Source organism: Rutidosis leptorrhynchoides, chromosome 7 (assembly GCF_046630445.1).
Source record: "Rutidosis leptorrhynchoides isolate AG116_Rl617_1_P2 chromosome 7, CSIRO_AGI_Rlap_v1, whole genome shotgun sequence".
NCBI lineage: Eukaryota > Viridiplantae > Streptophyta > Magnoliopsida > Asterales > Asteraceae > Rutidosis > Rutidosis leptorrhynchoides.
The window spans coordinates 293659618-293668240 of record NC_092339.1 but is presented as its reverse complement, the minus strand read 5'-3'; the positions used below and the strand labels follow the sequence as shown (position 1 = coordinate 293668240).

General features: G+C 32.9%; 1 non-coding gene across 1 annotated transcript; it reads right to left on the bottom strand.

Moving 5' to 3' along the window:
• Positions 1–2186: 2186 nt before the first annotated feature.
• Positions 2187–2293, bottom strand: LOC139860687 (small nucleolar RNA R71). The gene has a single exon (XR_011763316.1). It is a non-coding gene; the product is annotated as a small nucleolar RNA R71 (small nucleolar RNA).
• Positions 2294–8623: the final 6330 nt, after the last annotated feature.

Below are 8623 nucleotides of genomic sequence, written 5' to 3'. Positions count from 1 at the left end.
AAATATAAGCTATTTTATATACACCTCGCAGAACATCAAGTATTTTTGGCGCCGCTGCCGGGGAACATCTAGCTTAAAAGCCGGAAGCGCAACGCTAATATATATAAAAAAACAAAAAGATTTTTATTTTTAGTTTACTTTTATTAAAATACGCTTTTGTAAAAATACGTTTTAATATATTCGAAAATATAAAAAGAAAAACAAAAATATAAATATTTTTAAGAGTTTGTTAAATATTTAAGTTCTATAAAAGTTTCTTTATATTTATTTTATAAAAATATAAGTTTTATTTAATTTATAAAAATATATTATATAAATATATAAAACAGAAAAAAATAAACACAGCAAAATAAAAAAATAAAAAAAAAAACATTCGGCATGCTACTGTAGCAGCCCGTAGCCTGGCCCAAAATCCTGGCTCATGCGATCGCATGAGCCCGAAGGCAAAACTCATGCGATCGCATGAGAGTATCTGACACGCCAACAGGAAACCCTAACTGCATTAATTACAGGTATTATTATTATTATTTAATAAACCATAATTAGGTTTTATTATTTAATTAGTTATTAGTTTTTAGATTTAATTTATATATTTAGTTTAATTAGTTTAATTAAATTTTAAAATTAATAGTTTTATAAAATAAATAATATAAAAATAATATTTTTATAAAAATTGTACTTTTTACAACTTTTAGTATATTTTTATATTTTATTTTTTTAATTGTTTTTAGCTTAATATTTGTATTTTTCGCTCGTATTTAGTTTTAATTCATAGTTTTTGCCATAGTTATTTTTATTTCTAGATTTTTAGGCCTTGCCGTAAAATCCCTTAAGTGCTTTTTCTTTAGACTAAGATTTAGGTGCTTTAGAATTTTGCGACGCCTTTTTAAGTTTTAGTACCTTTTTAAGACATTGACATTTGGGATATAGTTTTACTTGTAAGCTTTAATATTTTTAGACGCCTTTTACCTATGTATCAATTATCATTCCAATTAGTAATCTCAATTTGCGATTATAATTTTAAGTTAGTGATAGTAATAAGGTTGGGTTAGTCGAGTGTTTTTAAGTTCTATAAGTCATTTTTTTTTATTATTTCTTATTTTTCGACGCCTTTTATTTTTTCGATCTTTTCTTTTTCGACCTTTTTCGACGCACTCTTTTTCTTTCTTATTTCTCGCTATTCTAGTTTTAGGACATAGATTTTTTTCTACTTCTTATCTATACTTCTTAAAATTACGAAAATTTATTTTAAGTGGTTAAATTGATAGACATCAAAATTTTCTGGTTCGTAGTAATAGTTGGATTTGTACGTGGACCGGGTTATTGGAGTCAAACAGTCCTCAATTATATTGAGACCAAACGAATCCTGCCCCTCTGCTGCATCTTTTGGCTATTCGAAACGTGGGCAAAATCAGAAAAGTCTATTAATTGGATAACTTATATAATTTTTCTTTCCTTTTAAAAACTAATAGGATATTCAGTGAATGCACCGAGCAAGACGTTCACCACCTTTTGTACGTTCACCACCTGTAACTAGATCAAGACATCTAGCAAATATTACCGCCGTTGATTTTTCTTTAGAATCGTCATCCAGTCAACCAAGTACTCCAGTTCAAATTTTCGATAATCCATTTTTTGAACCCGACCTCACAATTGAGAATCCGGAGAATATTCAGGGACGATTCATAGATCCTGAACCATTAAATTTTCCTCCGGAACCACCAATCATTCAAACAGAGATTGTTGAGGAACGAACCATTAAATCAGAATCCTCTAGTGATTCCGATTCAACAAATTCAATTATGGAGAATCTGGAACCTTTAAGTATGGAAGACCGAATGAGAGCTAAACGCACTGGCCAAGGTCACGCAATTACTCATCCGGACATTAATGCGCCAGATTATGAAATCAAAGGACAAATTCTACACATGGTGACTAATCAATGCAAATTTAGTGGTGCGCCGAAGGAAGATCCAAATGAACATCTTCGTACCTTTAATAGGATCTGCACACTATTTAAAATCCGAGAAGTGGAGGATGAACAGATATATCTCATGTTATTTCCCTGGACTTTAAAGGGAGAAGCCAAAGATTGGTTGGAATCGTTACCTGAAGGGGCGATTGATACATGGGACGTTTTAGTTGAAAAATTTCTTAAACAATTCTTTCCGGCATCTAAAGCCGTAAGACTTCAAGGAGAAATTGTTACGTTCACACAGAAGCCAAATGAAACTCTATATGAGGCGTGGACAAGATTTGAAAAGTTATTAAGAGGATGTCCGCAACATGGTTTAGACACCTGTCAAATAGTACAAATATTCTACCAAGGATGCGACATCACTACAAGGAAAGACATAGATATAGCAGCTGGTGGTTCCATTATGAAGAAAACAGAAACTGATGCTTATAAAATTATTGATAACACTGCTTCCCACTCACATGAGTGGCACCAAGAAAAAGATATCGTTAGATCATCTAAAGCAGCTAGAGCCGATTCTAGCCATGACTTAGATTCCATTTTCGCAAAGATAGATGATGTCGAGAGACGAATGGAAAAGATGACTAAGGATATTCACTCAATACGAATTAGTTGTGAGCAGTGTGGAGGACCACATTTGACAAAAGATTGTCTCAGTATTGAATTAACAATGGAACAAAGAGAGAATATTTCATATCTAAACCAAAGGCCTGGAAATAATTATCAGAATAATTATCAACCGCCAAGACCGATCTACAATCAAAACCAGAATTATAATCGAAATATTCCATACACAACCAACAAGGTCCTAGCAATCAACAAGTATCCAATAATACTTACAATCAGCAAAGACCTAATTTTCAAAACAAACCACCACAAACCGATGATAAAAAGCCGAATTTAGAAGATATGATGACAAAGCTAGTTGAAACTCAAACGCAGTTTTTCACATCTCAGAAACAAACCAATGAACAAAATGCTCAAGCATTTAGAAATCAACAAGCTTCTATACAAAATTTGAAACAAGAAGTAAGTAACCTAGCAAGGTTAATAGGTGAAAGAAAACCGGGAAGTCTACCTAGTGATACAAATGCTACCCCCCGGAATGAAACAGCTAAAGCCATTACCACAAGAAGTGGTACAACACTTAAACCACCTGAAATACCTGTAACTTCTGATGAAGCTATTCCTACTCCACAAGAACCACAACCTGAACAAGATAAGGAAAAAGAACCGGTAGTTGAAAAGGTTAATGAAGATAACACAGCTAAGGATTAACCTTATGTTAAACCATACCAACCACCACTTCCTTACCCGAGTAAAATGAAGAAAGAGAAACTTGAAGCCGAGCAATCCAAATTCCTGGATATGTTTAAACAGATAAATGTAAATCTTCCTTTCATTGATGTGATTTCAGGAATGCCTAGATATGCTAAATTCTTGAAAGATCTAATCTCAAATAGAAAGAAAATGGAAGAACTCTCGGCAGTTACTATAAATGCTAATTGTTCAGCAGTGCTGTTGAATAAGATACCAGAAAAACTATCTGATCCAGGAAGTTTCACAATTCCATGTTTTCTGGGTAGTCTTAGTTCAATAGAAGCATTGGCAGATTTAGGTGCTAGTATAAATTTAATGCCGTATTCACTATACGCTAAACTAGACCTTGGAGAATTGAAACCAACCAGAATAAGTATACAACTAGCCGATCGATCAATAAAATATCCTAGAGCGATAATGGAGAACATGCTAGTTAAAGTTGGTACTTTAGTATTTCCAGTAGATTGTGTTGTTCTGGACATGGAAGAAGATTCTCAAGTTCCTCTCATATTAGGAAGACCATTCTTAAACACGGCTAAAGCAATGATAGACGTGTTTGGTAAGAAACTGACCCTAAGTATAGAGGACGAGAGTGTTACCTTTTCAGTTGATAGAGCAATGCAACAACCGCAATCTGCAGATGATACATGTTATTATATTCAAACTATAGATTCACATGCAGAATTGTTAGAAGAATTTCCAGAATTACAAGGAACATGAGAATGTTCTTTAGGAGAAGGAACTGAACAAATTGATGAAGCTGAAATGTTAGCTACACTAATAGCAAATGGATATGAACCAACAACAGAAGAAATTCAAATGCTAAAAGAAGAAGACAGATATCGATATAAATCATCGATAGAAGAACCACCGACATTAGAATTAAAGCCACTTCCAAACCATTTGGAATACGCTTATTTACATGGTGAATCTGAATTACCTGTAATAATATCGTCTTCTCTTACTGAAAATGAAAAATCACAACTCATTTCTGTGTTGAAAGCTCATAAACCAGCCATTGCATGGAAAATTCATGATATTAAAGGAATAAGTCCTTCGTATTGCATACATAAAATCCTTATGGAAGAAGGTCATAAAACGTATATGCAACGCCAACGAAGACTAAATCCGAATATGCAAGATGTAGTTAAAAAAGAAATTATTAAACTACTAGACGCAGGTTTAATTTATCCAATTTCTGATAGTCCATGGGTAAGCCCAGTTCAATGCGTGCCTAAGAAGGGTGGCATGACTGTCATTACAAATGAAAAAAATGAGCTTATTCCTACTAGGACTGTAACATGATGGCGTGTATGTATTGATTATAGAAAATTAAATGACGCCACCAGAAAAGATCACTTTCCCTTACCTTTTATTGATCAAATGTTGGAAAGATTAGCCGGAAACAGTTACTATTGTTTTCTTGATGAATTTTCTGGATATTTTCAAATTCTAATAGCACCCGAAGATCAAGAGAAAACTACGTTCACGTGCCCTTATGGTACTTTTGCTTACAAACGCATGCAATTTAGACTTTGCAACGCCCCAGCAACCTTTCAAAGGTGCATGATGGCGATTTTTCACGACATGATAGAAGAATGCATGGAAGTTTTCATGGATGACTTTTCAGTCTTCGGTGATACATTTGAATCATGTCTAGTTAATCTGGAACGAATGATTATTAGATGCGAATAATCAAATCTAGTTCTTAATTGGGAGAAATGTCATTTCATGGTTAAAGAAGGCATCGTTCTTAGACATAAAATTTCAAAAGAAGGAATTGAAGTGGATAGAGCTAAAGTAGATGTAATTGCTAAACTTCCACATCCCACCAATGATAGAGGAGTTAGGAGTTTTCTAGGGCATGCCGGTTTTTACCGACGTTTCATAAAAGATTTTTCTAAAATTGCCACTCCTATGAATAAACTCCTAGAAAAGGATGCTCCATTCATATTTTCAGACGAATGCATCAAATCTTTTAATATTCTTAAAGAGAAACTCACTAATGCGCCGATCATGATAACACCAAATTGGAATCTACCGTTTGAACTAATGTGCGATGCAAGTGATTTTGCAATGGGAGCCGTTTTAGGACAAAGGATTGAAAAACGATTTCAACCTATATATTATGCTAGTAAGACGTTACAAGGAGCACAAACGAATTACACAACTACTGAAAAAGAACTCCTTACTATTGTCTTCTCTTTTGACAAATTTCGTTCATATCTCGTTCTAGCAAAAACGGTGGTCGATACCGACCATTCTACTCTTAGATACCTATTTTCGAAACAAGATGTCAAACCAAGATTAATCCGTTGGATCTTACTCTTACAAGAGTTCGATATTGAAATCCGAGATAAAAGAGGAGCAGAAAATCTCGCCGCTGATCATCTTTCTCGTCTTGAAAATCCCGAATTAGAAGTTCTAAATGAATCGGCCATACAAGACAACTTTCCTGATGAATATCTATTGAAGATAGATTATAATGAAATTCCATGGTTTGTAGACTATGCAAACAATTTAGTATGTGGATTCCTTGAAAAAGGATTATCGTACCAAAAACGAAAGAAATTCTTCAGTGATATAAAACACTATTTCTGGGAAGATCCACATCTGTTTAAAAGTTGTCCAGATGGAATAATACGCCGATGTGTATTTGGAGATGAAGCTAGTAAAATTTTAAATCATTGTCACACAGGACCAACAAGAGGGCATTATGGGCCTCAACTAACAACAAGAAAAGTTTATGATGCTGGATTCTATTGGCCTACAATTTACAAAGACGCACACCTTCTTTGCAAATCCTGTGATGCTTGTCAAAGGGCTGGAAAAATAAGTCAACGTGATGAAATGCCACAAAATGTCATTCAAGTATGCGAAGTATTTGACATTTGGGGTATTGACTTTATGGGTCCATTTCCAAAATCTCATAATAATCTCTACATTCTCGTAGCCATTGATTATGTATCTAAATGGGCGGAAGCACAAGCTCTCCCAACTAACGATGCACGAGTTGTAGTCAACTTTTTAAAACATCTTTTTGCAAGGTTTGGAACACCGAAAGCTTTAATAAGTGATCGGGGTACTCATTTCTGTAATAATCAACTTGAGAAAGTTCTCAAAAGATATGGAGTAACTCATAAAATCTCCACCGCATATCATCCACAAACAAGTGGACAAGTTGAAAATACCAACCGAGCTTTAAAACGTATTCTAGAAAAAACCGTAGGATCAAATCCGAAGGAATGGTCCATTAAATTGGAGGATGCACTCTGGGCTTTTAGAACAGCCTACAAAACTCCAATTGGAACCACACCTTTTAGACTCGTTTACGGAAAAGCATGTCATCTTCCAGTAGAAATTGAACACAAAGCATTTTAGGCTTTGAAGACATGTAATCTTGATTTACATGAAGCTGGACGTCTACGATTAAGTCAATTAAACGAATTAGAAGAATTAAGACATGAAGCATACGAAAATTCGTTAATCTATAAGGAAAGAACGAAGAAATGGCATGATAAAAGAATCAGAAGTTCAAAAGAATTTAAAGAAGGAGACAGAGTTCTTCTTTTCAATTCACGATTCAAGCTATTTCCTGGAAAATTGAAATCGAGATGGTCTGGACCATTCATAGTCAAAAGAGTTTTTCCATACGGAACGATAGAATTAATAAATTCAAATGGAATTGAATTTAAAGTTAATGGTCACAGAGTTAAACATTACATAGATAGTCCGATGGAAGTCGACAACGAAGTTAATCATAATTTCGATACCACAGCTAACTAAGTGGGGGGAGAATCAAGTCTTTTAAGGATTTTATGTATTTCTGTTAGAGTTAGATTGTCTGTTTTCGTGTAGTTCTCGAAAATGGAACCCGAATGGTCTTTCCCTAGCAGACCCTAAAGAACTAGTCTTCTCCCCCCATTCTGAATTTTTATTTTTTTTAGGTTTTTACGAAATGAAGACTTCCTGTGAACTAAACCATGGTCTAATGCTACACACTTTGATCACTAAACGTAATAATGACACACTTCCGAGTGAAATAGTATCAGTAATCAGAGAAAGATTGGACGGAGTAAGAAAAGAATCCAGATGCGAAGATAATAAGTTACAATTTGGTAAAGGAAAATCAAAATCCGCAGCGAAAAGAAGAGCACGACGCCTAGAAAGATGTCACAAATGCGGAAAATGGTCACATGGAGGTAAATGTTCAAATAATCAAACCTATTCAAACACCGAATTTGTTACTTTATGTAGAGATGGACCGTTCATATGTTTAGAAGAAAAAACACTGAATGCTCGAGGTTACGCCTATGTAGCTATGGAAAACCAATTAAACCGACTATCTTATGAATGGGATAGATCATATAACTAAGAATACTATCTTACAGGTAAGTCTGTACAGTTTTTATTTTTTATTTTTATTTTTAACCTTTTGATAATAAACGCTAAATTGTTCGCTATAAAGTATTAAATTGGTATTGAATAAAATTAGGTTTGGCGATCGAAATTATTGATATCATATAAAAATTTATTACATCACTGCGAAATTTAACGTTTATTCTTAATGTATAAATATCTTTAATCAATCAACCCAAAATATTTCAAAAATTCGTCATGAGTTAAATTAGGTCATGGAACCGAAATTACTTTACCGAAAAGAGGGGCGTATATTTTTGATAATATTTGATTGATTAAAGTGGGATAAAAGTCAAAAAGATTTTTAATTTTATTTTTACCATGTTTTTAAAATTAATATATAAATATTAAATTAATATTTTGAACTTTGTAAAATCAATATATTTAAGTTTGTAAATATTTGAAAAATTAATCTTTTTAATATAAGTTTGTATGTATAAAAACAAAAATATAATATAAGTTTGGTGTAAATTTATAATATGAATTTTTAATTAAGTTTAATATGAATTTTTAATTTTATGCATTTTAAATTTAAGTTTGGTGTGAATTTAAAAACAAAAATTTACTTTATTTCGCTAAGTTAAAAATATGATTTTTAAAATTCGTCGTGAGTTGAAGACTAGGTCGTTGAACCGAAATTGCTTTACCCGAGGGAGGGACGAGAACTTTTATTATCATTATTTTTAATCTTATTGAATTAAAGTATGCCAAAAACATTAAAAAATTCAAAAATCTTTACTTTTAAAACCGCACTTTGATTTGACAAATTTTAAAAATTTTGTCGAGGGACAGACTAGGACATCGATCCGAAATGCCCTCATCCTAAAAAGAAACAAATTTTTAAAATTTTATTAATTTTATGTTTTATTAAGAATAAGGTTTTATAAAAAAAAAAAAAAAAAAAAA